At 40.6% G+C, this 13,797-nt stretch overlaps 1 long non-coding RNA gene across 2 annotated transcripts in view; it reads left to right on the top strand.

The window, feature by feature from the left end:
• LOC115300817 overlaps positions 1-13,797 on the top strand; it is a 31,868-nt gene that overhangs the window by 4,983 nt on the left and 13,088 nt on the right. For both annotated transcript variants that reach the window (XR_003912866.1, XR_003912867.1), the window contains exon 3: positions 516-587. This is a non-coding gene — a long non-coding RNA (uncharacterized LOC115300817). The remainder of the gene's footprint in view (positions 1-515; positions 588-13,797) is intronic.

Genomic DNA, 13,797 nt, shown 5'->3' with positions numbered 1-13,797 from the left:
CTGTTCCTGGGGGGGGTGGGGCACAGTGCACTTAGAGAACTCTTGTGGCCAGTGGAGATTTCTCCCAGACTTAGGGAACTGTAGTGCCCCTGTTCAGCAACCGCCGTCTCAAAAGTCCCTAACATAAAAAAAGGAAAAAAAATTGTTCCCCATATTTGGAGACTGGATTTCTTTCTTTTAACTGATTTAAAAACATTATAAATACAGTACACATTCATCAAAGAATTAGAAAACATGGGTGGGCGAAATGAAAAAAAATAACTTGTAATTCCACACTCCAGAGATGACCATGGTTAATATTTTTTATGCTTTAAAAAATATTCATATAGACATTTATTTTAAAAACACTGTCATATCGATGTTCACTGCACTTTCAATTTAATGACCTAGTATGAACTCTTTTTGGTCAATAATCATCGTTTCAAATGGCTGCATAATATTTTGTGGGGGCAATATGGAAGGCCCGGCTTTCAGTGATATGAAATATGCCTGTCTGCATTGCTTCTTTTTATCAGGAATTTAGGAGAACTGCTCACTTACAGGAGTGGAGAGGGAGCAGAAGGCTTGAAAGAAGGTCAGCAGAGAAGGTTAGTTTCACGCTTGCCTGAGGGTAAGAGACTGAATCTAATACCTGGGCAACTGGTTGCTCTCAAAGGAGGCTGTCTGGGCAGGTGGCTCTCAGTGGGGATCAGTATTGCTCATAGCCTGGGGCTCCCCCAGGAAGCAGCCTGGGGCCCAAGTGAGAACCTCTTGGGGGCAGATGGTGCTGGAGAAGTCCCACCAGGCCAGCTGGTGTTCTGTAAACACCCTCATTTGCTGGATACTTGCTTTTTTCCCCAATTGGTGGTAGGGAGTCATAGCTCTGTCACGCTGGGTGTAGATTTGTACCTTCTTTGACTGCTACCTCCTTCTTCAGTTACCTCATCCCCTTATTCCCTGTCGCTCACATTCTGCTACCAATATCTGGTGTACATTGAATGCAATTACTTCATGAGCTAGGAATGTGCAAGCGCTTAAGTCTTCCCACTCAGGAGCCTTTAGAAATAAAACTCAGATTAGGTAGCAGCTAGGGTGGGATAATCAAGTACATTTTTTAACAGTGACATAATAACTTTTCTCAGTTATTGCCTATTGTTTGAAGGGGATCATTATCTCCCTGTGAAACCACATCTGACATTGAGGCTGAAGTGAATTGCTCAAATACTGGTCCTTACCTCTGAATGGTAAGAGCCCACCTGCCTCCATCTAATGGGCTTTGCACCGTCAGGGCACCGAATGGATGCTGGGCGGGTGCGGGCTGCCCCGATGTTGTGCATTAAAGGCACAGATCTTAATAACATGAGAGCTCCACCTGATAACAGACTCTGCTCCACAAGAACAAACTTGTCCATTCTAGAGGATAAATGACCTCAGGGATCATTGGCTTTTAAGTGTTATAAATTTTTATGACATGAAGGAGACAGAGGCTACAATAAATCACTTAGTACTAACTATTTCCATTTTATGGGTAATGCATTGGGTGTAATGTCCCAGCAAATGTGAGTAGACTGTAGAGGAGAGTCTAGAAATAGAATAAGATACAAAATGTGTACAACAGAATTGTCCAAATAAGCCATGCTACCTCTTCTCTGATATGACTGATTATTAAAATAGAGGATCAATGCTCGGGAGCAGTGTTAATGATTGATGGGAAATTAAACGAAAATAAAGCCTGGTTAAGTTCTTAGAGGACCCTAGAATGGGAATTTGGAAGGGTAAAGGAGAATTTGGAAGGGTAAAGCCAGGAAAGCAGAGACTCAGGCTAGATAAGTTGGGGAAGTAATTGAAGATCAAGACAGAAGAATTCAGGGGGGATTAATGCAGAAATATAAACTTGAGGGAAATGAAAGGAATGAAGGGAAATAATTACAGATATAACTTTTATATAGTATGGAAATAAAAAATGTTTCAAAATGCTAAAAATGGTTTTTCAGGTAAAAGAACCAGAGTTTGAGTAGGGTCCACATGTTATGTAGAATTCTGCACATTACTTTTTTTGGTAAGGGGAGATTGAAAAACAGAGAGATGCCACATGTTTCCTGGGGTCAGTCTTTTTGAGGTAAGTTGCCTCGAAGCCATTCCTTCTGTTAATAGTCTTGGTGTTAAAAGAAGTAGCACTTTAAAGGGCAATTGAGATCAGAGACTAAGGGGAGTCTTGTGATTTGGCAGTCAAGGCCACTGGCTACTGGGCTATGTGTTCACAGGTGCCAGAGTTGAGAGAAACAAAAATGTCTGAAAACAGATGAGGAAACAGAGCTAGAGAATCTTAAAGCACTTTGTTGAAGGTCACACTGCTAAGTCTTGGCATAGCAAATTCCTTCATGACTTAGATATTGCTAAGGAATCCAGTGACTTTGGGATAAGTTGTGGATCAATTGGCAGAAATCAAGTAGGAGGATGTTTAGGGCCACACAGTGAGATGTACTTTATGTTTTTCCAGGTTCTGTGAAATGTTGGCACTGGAACAACATTTGTGGTTGTAACCCTAGCAAAGGCTGGGGAAGGGGCCATGGCTGTGTGGTTGGGAATGTTGAGTTGGGTGTTATTATCTAAGATAATGGACCAGTCATCTAGGTAGAGCTAGCCAGGAGTATCAAATCCTCAAGAGTCATGAAACTTGAGTGGCGGTGGGTCAAAGATGGATGAGGCAATATCTGGACAGAGTCTCCAGAAAGTGTCAAATGGTCAAATGCTTTAGTATTTTGCTGTTAACAACTTCCTGCCTTGCTCTGTACCTGGGCCTTGTCAGTCTTAAAGTAGCTGTATTTTGGAGCAACTGTTAAACACAGATGTATTTGTGAGAAAAAGTTTGAAAGTATCAGAAAGTAGTGGAGCCAACCTAAGCAAAAGTAGCTCTTATTAGGAGACACGGGAGTTTTGGGATCTCGGGAATAGACCAGAAGCAAAGACTGGAAGCTTATTGGGCCTTTCTATCTCTAGTGTTTGTTCCTCTCTATGTCTCTGCTTGGTCTCTTGGGAAACAGCCTTATTTTAATCAGCACTGTCTGCATTCCACTGGGATACAGTGTCCAGGCCTGTACTCTGCATTGGGAGGGGGCGGCATGAAGACTGTTAGAACAAGAGCCATAGATATGATTAAAGAGCCAAAAACAATTAGGCCCGAGAGGAGACTAGGAATAATTCATTGAGAAAAAGTCTGCAATTGGGCATCAAATAATCTTTTTTTTTTAAGTTTTTTTTTAATGTTTTATTTATTTTTGATACAGAGAAAGACAGAGCATGAGAAGGGGAGGGGCAGAGAGAGAAGAAGACACAGAACTAGAAGCAGGCTCCAGGCTCTGAGCTAGCTGTCAGCACAGAGCCCAACGCGGGGCTCGAACCCACGAATGTGAGATCTGACCTGAGCTGAAGTCAGAGGCTTAACCAACTGAGCCACCCAGGTGCCCCGGGCGTCAAACAATCTTAAGTATAAGATAGATTATCAGTGTGAGAAGATGGTGACAGACTGACTATTCTTTGTCTTCACTAAGGATAAATCAAGAGGGAACAGACTTGAATCACAGCAAAAAGGATTCAGGCTGGATAAAAAGTAGGGCATAGTGGCCATGGACACTGCAGGCATCTTGATGGCTTTTGGGAGAAAGTGGAGGAGCTCTTGGGACAAATGGGTGATTCTTGTCTCTCTGGAATGATGTTTGTTCGGTCTTTAGGCAGGGTGGTGACCTGGAAGGGCCTGTCAGCCCTTCTTAATTTGGGGACAGATTGTTTGTTGGGTCAGAGGAGCTCTTATTTTGTCTGGCCAGTGTCTGAAGGGACTTCTTAAGCTCTGGTATTATCTCAGGGTTACAACCATATTGGGCCATTAAATAATTGTCTACCTTCTGTTCATTAGTCTCAAGTTTCAGTGTCTCGCTGACAAAGTACATTTATGTTAGATGTTTAGGTTTAGGACATATGTTGCTGTTTATTTAGAAAATGATTAAATAATATGGCGTCCAAGCTGCTTCTTAAGAGCCTTCAGAGCATCCAGTGTCTATTTCACAGATATGAGACTGAAATGCCTCTTTGTTTTGTTTTCAATCACATGATACAGTTTTTCAAATAAAAATAATTAATATATACCTTCCAATTGCAAAAGAAAATGATTCATATATCCTCCTCTTAATTCTTGAAACTCCACATTTGCCTTCTTCAGGTACACATGATTTAAGTATGCTGTTCAGCTTATAATGTGAAGGTGTGTATGGGGGTAACATTTGGTGATGAAATCCTCAAAACTAGCTTTAAATGTTGGCTGTCTTACGTATTCAACGGAAACCTTCAGATGATAGCAAAAACTCAATTGAAAGTTGAAACTTTCATCTAGTACTTATTCAGAAAAATGCCTTCAAATGTTTCCCAGCCAAAGGCACCACAGCAGAAAAATTACAGTGAAAGAGCAGGAGTGTTGTAATGGGTTGTTTAGTGCCTAGAAAGTCATTAGAGTACAACTCAACCTCACATTTGATTCCTTTCCCAGCCCCGTTCATCTTTCAATTGCAAGTCCTTCTCTAGGTTAGTGGTGTCTCTGACCAGCTGGAAGTAGTTTAATGGTGAGCAGGATTCTTTTCTAATAGAATGAAGCTGTCACAAAAAATAAGCCCTCTGAATAATAATAAATAGCGTCTGTATCTGATAATTGCACACAAAATTTGTATGCACCACACATTTTGACACTAATAGACTGTTTTGCTTCCAAATGGATGTCAACTTAAATCACGCTATAATGCCTTCTCTCCCCTTCTGCCGACTTCCTCACCATTATAGTCCTTAATGATAGAAATTTCATCTCTATCACAAGTTGTTAGAGACCCAGATATTAGATTTTTCTGTGGTTTTGTTTGATTTCTCTGTATTAGGTTTGGGTGAAATTACAAAGAATTGTGTACAGAGGTGTGCTAGTGTTCCACAGCACCCATTACTCAGGGGAGAGGGATCTTTGAAGAGAGGGTGCTGCTTGAACCATCAGCTGCCAAAAGGGTCAGATGACAGGGGACAGGGGAGGGGACAGGGGAGGCGTCAAGGCAGCCTGGGCTGCTGCAAATGGCTTGTGTGGTCCAGGAGTGTTTAGTGGGCCCAGAGGGAATCGAGGCTAGGGAAGCATCCTCCCTTTGGGGTGGGCAGGCATTGAGAGGCCAGAGAAAAATCCAAGGGCCCAGTGAGGCTGGCAGGAGTGGAATTCAGTCATTCTTTTTTGTTTTGTTTTTAATGTTGTTTGTTTATTTTTGAGAGAGAGAAAGAGAGCACAAGATGGGGAGAGGCAGAGAGAGAGGGAGGCCAAGAATCTGACACAGGCTCCAGGCTCCAAGCTGTCAGCCCACAACCCCATGTGGGGCTCGAAGTCACAAACTGCATGATCATGACGTGAGCACAACTCAGACACTTAACTGACTGAGCCACCCAGGCACGCCACAGTCATCTTTTTGGATGAATAACATGTTGGCATTGGAGACTGGGCTGCTGCCCACTTTCTGCCTACCCAGAAGTCCTTTTAGAAATGTTGGTACTCTTGTTAGGGCATTTCATACTAATTTCAGATTATCTCTAAGCACTAGGCTTGAATCCATTGAGCTTCTCTTGTTTTTCTTATGATAATGTTCTTTATCCCAGTACCAATGGTTTCCAGCTTACAATCTGACTTAAGATTTTTTGACTTTATGATGGTGCAAAAGTGATATTCATTCAGTAGAAACCATACTTTGGATTTTGAATTTGGATCTTTCCCTGGTCTAGAGATATGTGGCACCATAGTCTCTTGTGATGTTGGGTGGCCCCAGCCAGCCGCAGCTCCTAGTCAGCATGGGGTCACAAGGGTCAACAGCCCATACACTGAAAGCATTCTGCACCCATACAGCTGTCTATTTTTCACTTTCAGTACAGCATTCAATACACTAGATTATAGAATAGGCTCTGCATTAGCTGTTGGATCAGAACTGTTGGTTGTGAGCACATTTAAGGTAGGCTAGGCTAAGCTATGATGTTCAGTTGGTTATGTATATTAAATACATTTTCAACTTATGTTTTCAGCTTATGATGGGTTTTTGGGATGCAACCCCATCATCAGATGAGGAAGATTTGTATGACATGTTTTTGCAAGTGGCCCACGGCAGAAACTGAGGGCCAGGTCTCCAGTATTTATCCAGCCCTGTAGTCCTTGGGTGCAAGGTCCTCCTGGGCGTTATTTAGATACTCTTCCTCTCCATTATCCTGCTTAGGCTTTGCTTTCAGTTAGTTAGGCACCCCAAATCTAAGAGTAAGGGTCCTTTTAAAGCAATGCCTGTCCTATGTAAAGCAAGCCCATTGTGTTATGAATCTATATGACTTGCCCACATTCAGTGAGCAGAAAAGCATATATGTTGACTCAAAGTGAAGCTGTCTCTCACCACATTATACTTTAGATGGCATACATTCCCTTAATTAAAGGTAGAACTGAGGTGATTAATCTACTTTGTAAACACCTTTACAAGTAGAAATACACATTTTTTGGTGTAGGTTTCTCTTATCAGGGAAAAGGGGGCATATGCCATGTAGTCATTGAAGCAATAGTCCTTTTCCTGAGTCCCCTGGTAAGGGTAGACAGTGTCCATGTACTACCATTAAATTACTGTGCTGTTCGGGCCCGTCAGCTCTAAGCCCTGAGGACAGAGTGAAATAGGAGTGGGGTGGCTGAGTGGAAGCGATTGTCAGAATCCTGAAGTAGATATGCTTAACTTTAATCTCTTCCTGATGTCTGTTTTTAGATTTGCTAAAGAAAGAAGCTTTGAGAGAGAGAACAATAGAGGAGAGAGAGCATCTCATTGAAGAGGTGTTGGGGTAATGGGGTCAGATGGCTTCAGGAAAGCCAAGGATTTGTTCCTAAAGGTAGGGGTGGTGTACTTCGAGCCACATATGGGCTTGTGAGGAGTAAGCCAGCGAGCCCAGAGACAAAGCAAAATGAAATAGGGAGGATTGTGAGAATCCTCAGCAATTTGACTGACCCCTACTGCATGACCTCCTGGGTCTGGTTCTTAGCACAGTATGGACTCAGTTCTAAGTTGCTGATAGCATGTGCTCCCAGTCTGGAGCTGGAGAGAGAGGGTTGGTCAGAAGAGGAGTCAGGAAAGTCAATATCCCAAGTTCTGGAATAAGTAGAAGACAGCCTTGCTACCCTGCATAGTGACAGCTGAAGATCACAAGGGAGACTTCTATTTGGGTGTCATGACCTTTCCTGTCACATCTCGACATTCTGGCAGGCTGTTGGAGAGATTTGTGTGACAGCCTCACCTTTCAGCATGCCTCAGTCACACAACTTAGTTTGCAGGAGGGAAGAGGCAGGAGAGAGAAGAGAGCTGGCCCCTGCATCTCTCAGAGTCAGGACCAGGTCACAGAGGTCACCAGTCATGCGGTAACATCCTGATGATAAGGTGGAGTGCCTCTCTCCTAATCCTTCGAATGTGGTCTTTGCATGGGTTATTAAAGAAAAGATGTTTATCTCACCTGGGCCATCGTCCACATGCATCCCAGCCTTTTCCAACTCCCTTGGTAGAGACACCTGCCACAGTTAGAATCCTGGCATCCTCAGGGGGAGCGCTTGTTTCTTAATTATGTGGGAAACCTCCCTCCCCCCCCCCTTAAAAATGATAAATGACTTTGGAGACGCAGACACAACCATGTCTTTTCAGATTGTTTAGTAGGAGATGTGGAGGTAGAAATATGATGGATTGGATTTGAATTCACTTAGCTCTGACAAAGATAAATTGTGACTAAAATCATAAGGTTGCATTATTTCCACAATCAAGCCCATTTCATTTTTGAAACTAGCTATTCTCTCTAGGCTTTTTGTCAGCAACAGGAAAGGAATGGGGTAATAATGATCAGATTACAGGAATCTCATTAACAGCACTATGACAGTTGGTTTGCTTGGTTGAAATATTTGGGGGGGGGGGCACCTGGGTGACTCAGTAGGTTAATCCACCGACTATGGCTCAGGTCATGATCTCACAGTTTGTGGGTTTAAGCCCTGCGTTCAGCTCTGTGCTGACTTGAAGCAGCTTTGGATTCTGTGTCTCCCTCTCTCTCTCTACCCGCCCCCTGCCCCGACTTGTGCTCTCTCTCTCTCTTTCTCTCAAAACTAAATAAACATTTAAAAAAATAAAAAAGAAATACTTGATAGGCTGCTTGTCTCATTGCTTCCTCTGCACCAGGAAGAGTGAGAAACCATTGGTGCCTGCAGCCACCATGATAATGAAATGGACACATGCCTGATGTTGCCAGTGTCCTGTTTTTCCACAACAAATTGAAAGTGACTTCTGTTCACATTATGCAAAAACACACATTTTAAATTTATTTTTATAATACTCAGATAAAAACAATGGGCTTATGGGTAACATTTCTCAAAATATTATTATGTTTATAATTATTTTAATGCATAGGCTACCTCTGAAATAATATGTATAAAACCTGGTAAGTTTGGTTGCCTCTGTGTCAGGGAACTGGATGATTATGGGAATGGGCTATTATTTAATAATTTTAAAATGACCCATTAGAATATTACCTATAAAAATTAAAATTAAGGGGCTCCTGGGTGGCTCAGTCAGTTAAGCATCTGACTCTTGTTTTAGGTTCAGATCATGACCTTGTGGTTTGTGGGTTCGAACTTTTTGTGGGGCTCTGCTCTGAGAGCACAGAGCTTGCTTGAAATTCTCTCTCTCCCTCTCTCTCTCTCTCAAAAAAATCAATGAACATGAAAAAAAAAGAAAGAAAATGGAAATTTAAAAATTTTTCTCTTAAAATATTTCCTTTATTGTAAGGTGAACACCAGGATCACTGGTGTGCTTTCTCTGTTAATATGCATGTATAGTATGCATTCACCTGCCCTGGCTGGTGTTGAAGACAGGTGCAAAGCCATGGGCACAAAGGTAGCAAGGGGATAACAGAAAGTCAACTCTATCAGGTTAATTGTCTCATACCTCCTGGAAAGGCCATGATTGTATTTGGTTAGAGACTGCTAATTGATGTTAATTTAAACATGAATTTAAGATTAACCATCTTTTACGATTTATCATATAAATATGCTATCTGTTTAGAGCAGGACATTTAGAAATGTGAGACATAGAAGAAGTCACACATATTCTAGCTACTTGGAGATCATTCTTGCTAACCCTTCAAAATATATCCATATATATCTGTAAAGGCTCATTTCTGTGTTTATCTGTTTCCATATATGGCTGTGTCTGTGTGTGTGGCATGTGATGCTGCCAGCTAAATTCCCTCCCAGGGCCAGGCAGATAAATGTGTGAAATAAGCTGGATATAAGGCAAATTAGAGACTGACAAGGATTATGCTGAACTGGGAGCACTTATATTTAGCCTAAAGATACTCAAAATTTCAATAATATGTGGCGAGCTATAACCATCTGTAGGGTGGATTTAGCTTGTGGGTCATCAGTTTATTTCATATCAGGTAATCAGGGTTATTATTTTCTTCTGTATCCTTCAGAGAGATTCTGTGTGTATGTCCATATTCTATACATCTGAAAACACATAAATCATCCTTTCTCCCACTTTTTTGCAAAGCAAGTAATAGCATGTCAGTAGCAATTTGAACTCTAGACTTAGTTGAACCTTTTGGTTGACAGTTTGTTGTCCTGCCTGCATGAGCCCTTGCTACCTCTCTGTGGATCATCTTCTAGGTTCTTCTTGGTCCTCTTCCAAGAGTTTGGGGGTTCTTCCCCACTACTTTTTTTCTGGGTAAAAGTTGGCCAATTTTTTTTTCTTTTTAGTTGAAGTTTAATTGACATACAGTGTCATATTAGTTTCAGGTGCACAGCATAGTGATTGAACAATTCTATACATTGTACAATTGCATTTCTTTTTTGGTGAAAACTGTTTTCCCATTATGTGTTTCTTTAGTTAACATTGTTAAGTAATCTCTACACCCATCATGGGGCTTGAACCTACAAGCCCGAGATCAAGAGTCACACAGTCTACCAACTGAGCCAGTCAGGCACCTCCTAAAAAATGTCTTCACTTTAAACCTGATGCAATTCCTTACCCTCTCTTCTTCTTTTTAAACCTTAAACCACATCAACCTCCTTTTACTTTCACTCCCCTGCCTTGTTAGTATTTCTATCACCTGTCAGTTGAGATTGTCTTCCGAGTCAATTAACATTTGGTTATACATGCTGGAAGCATCACAAGAAATGGTGAATAGGACTAAGCCTGAGTTTGACCCCTGGGTCATCCTGTTAGACTCAACTACCTTCCCCAAATTGAATATTATGTCGTCCATCACTGTATGTTCTAATGCTCTTGCCAACAGCTTTTAGCTGTAAGGGACTGGTTTCAATACCTACCATCTGCTACCAACCCCCATCTAACCATGTTACAAATTTAGTGAAGAATCTTGTTCAACTGAGATTATTAGGCATGATTCTGTTGACTGTGCACACGTTGGCAGCTTTTCTCAAGAGCTTTAAAAAAATTGCTTGGCTGCATGTTATTTATATAAAATAGCACAATCTTCCAAAATACACAGTGTGAACAGAATGAGGTGAAAAGAATGGAGTTCTACCTTGAGTTGATGTACAGCCTTGGAGGGCCGTTAAGTGCTGCACCTTGATTTCTTCATTTACGAAGCAGGATTAGCGAGATCCATCCCAGTCATGTCACACAGTTATTGGAATGAAGTTACCAAACAAATCCAAAGCAACTTTATTAAATGCTTTGTAAATCAATCCTTTTTACTTCAGGGCTGTGTAACAATCAGTTGAGAAAATGGAGTAGCAGTTGATTTCACTTCTATTTAAAATTGCAATTTTTCCCTCAACCTCTCTTTTTTTTCCAACCTGTGCCCTGTACTCTTTCTTCCGCAGGTGACTTTGATTCTGCCCTCTCAGAGACTCTAGGTGAGGCTTCCTCAGTGTCTTTCTTCTCTCCTCCCAGATCCTCACTTTCATTCTTTCTTTCACTGCTCCTCTGAAGATGGTAGGTTCAGTTCTTCCTCCTGGTGCGCCTTTCCGCCTATGGCCTGCATTGTCTCTCAGCTCCTTCTTGGCTTTGCTCCATCCTTCTAGAGTATACTTTTCTCCCCTTCTCCATTGGCTTCTTCTCTCCTACAAGTGTGCCCATGTTTCTTTTCCTACAGTCCTTCTCTTCATGCGGCTTTCCATCAAGGCTGCCGCTCCTCCCACCTTCCCCCTTCTACCTCCACAGATCCATTTCTTTCCTTCATTCCCACTCACATTGTCCTTAGCTTTTTGCAGTCCTGTCCCTCCCCACTGTCCTGCTGAATCCGATGCCTTGAAGGCCACATCCTAATAACCACATTTGCTGTTTTTTACTTAGTTCTCATCTTTCTTGAATTCCTTACATCATTTAACAGTACTGGTAATAAAGCATAATTCTGTTTCCATTTCCACCTTCCCAATAAAGGCTCTTTTCCCTGCTCCTTAAATGGAGGTATTTTCCCAAGATTCTAAGTCCACAAACCTTATCAGGTCACACGTCTTATTATAGATAATCCCCAAATACCCTGGTCCTTTACTAATAGCAGTCCCAAATTCCAGACCTGCATTCCCAGCTGCTGGCAGAGCCTCTCCACTTGAAGGTCATGATGAAGCCATTTAAGTTCAACATTTCAAAGTTCAGCTCATCATCTCCTCAAAGCGAATCTGTACACTTGACTTTCCTATTTTTGTTCAGATTTTTTCCCCCTACAAATTGACAATTACTTGCAAAGTTGCAAAATAAACTAAACCATAAATTTCTAGGCTGGTGAGGAATAAGATGGAAAGCAAATCAGGAAAAATATTACACTAAAAGCAGTCCCAGTGACATTAACATGAGCCAGGGGAGAAAACCGGCAGGGGAAGAGGAAATTAACATCATGCAGTTTGTTTACCATAGAGTCGGAAGACCAGGACTACCCAACACACCCGTTTGTGTTTCTAGTTTTCTCTCAAGGCTTCTGGCAGATACAAACCTAGTCCCTCACCACAGTCACTTATTGTTTAAAAACTTGCTCTGTGATTACATCTCTTTAGACTCTAATTCTTTATACTCAGATTTTAAGTTTACACATCCTTCATTTTTTCTTACTATAAAATATTTTAAACACACAGGGTATAGATAATCGATACTTCCTTACCATTAAAACCTTTGTCATATTTCCTTCAACTTTTTGTACAACATTTTATTTTGAAATAATTTGAGACTTAAATATTGCAAAATATAAGACAGAGTCTGTATAAACCCTGTATAAATTTCTCAAATGTGATAACGCTTTACATAACCATAGTACAAAGATCAAAGCTAGGAAATTAACATCGATACCATACCCTTAACTAGTGCACAGACCTTAGTCAGATATCACCATTTTTTTTCCCACTGAAGTCCTTTTTCTGGTTCAAGATCCTACATTGCATCTAGGATAGTTCCTCAGTCTTCTTTTTTCTTTTATGATCCTATGCTTTTGAAAAGTATTGGTCATTTGTTTTGTGGACTGACTCAGTTTCGATTTGTCCAGTGTTTCCTTAGGTTTAAATTCATGTTATGTATTTTAGCAAGAATACCCAGAAGTGACTTTGTGCCCTTTTCAGTGCATCATATCAGGTTTCCAATGTTGATACGTTCCAATAGTGTTTATGTTCACTTTGATCACTTGGCCAAGAAGATGTTTTCCAGGTTTCTCCCCTGTGAAGTTACTCTTTTCCTCATTGTAATTAGTAATATTAATAAGTATCTTGTGCAAGAAATACATCGAGACTATGAACATGTCTTGTTTTTCATCATATCTTTTACCTACTAATTTAAGCCGCAATTTAAGCATCTATTGGTGATTCCTGCACGCAACAATTATTACTTTGGTGTTTGTCAAATGGTGATTTTTCTATTTCCATCATGCTTTCTCTCCCATTTAGTTAGTTAGTTACATCAGTATGGATTCATGGAATTTGTTTTTTTCTATAAGCTATAATCCATTACTGTCATTATTTTGCCACTCGAAATATCCTAGATTTGGCTATCGAGAGCTCCTTCCAGATGACTTCCACATCCTTTCTACATGACCCGTCTTTTTTGAGCACTTCCTTACTTTCTGTTATCACAAGGTGTTCTGGCTCATCTGGTAATTTCCCTACTCTATCCACAGACATTTTTTTCTCTTTTTTAAAATAAACAAAACATCATGGAAATACCCTGTGCCCTGTGAACACTTTTCTTGTTCAAATTTCCTAGTTTCCCTCCTCAGATGTTTTCACTTTCCTGATGTCAAACATATCAACCCTGATACATTCTGGTCCATTACTTTATATATTAACCACATGTATATGCATCCATAAATAATATAATTTTTGTATTTTTTATAACACTAGATAAATGAAATAATATTATACATACATATGACCAGACATTTACAAATTCATGTTGGTACATGTTGTAGCTGAAAAACCTCATTCACTTTGTTTTTATTATTATTATTTAAAAATTTTTAATTTGAGTATAATTGACACACATGTGATATTAATTTTAAGTATACAACATAATGACTCAACATCTCTACATCTCTATATATTTTTGAAATTTTATTTTATTTTATTTTTTAAAATAGTTTATTGTCAAATTGGTTTCCATATAGCACCAAGTGCTTTTCCCCACAAGTGCCCTCCTCCATCACCACCACCTCTTTCCCCCCCTCCCCCTTCCCCTTCAACCCTCAGTTTGTTTTCAGTATTCAATAGTCTCTCGGGTTTTGCGTCCCTCTCTCTCCCCAACTCTCTTT

This window comes from Suricata suricatta, chromosome 9 (genome assembly GCF_006229205.1).
Source record: "Suricata suricatta isolate VVHF042 chromosome 9, meerkat_22Aug2017_6uvM2_HiC, whole genome shotgun sequence".
Taxonomy (NCBI): Eukaryota; Metazoa; Chordata; class Mammalia; order Carnivora; family Herpestidae; genus Suricata; species Suricata suricatta.
This window is presented reverse-complemented; position numbering and strand designations above follow the sequence as displayed.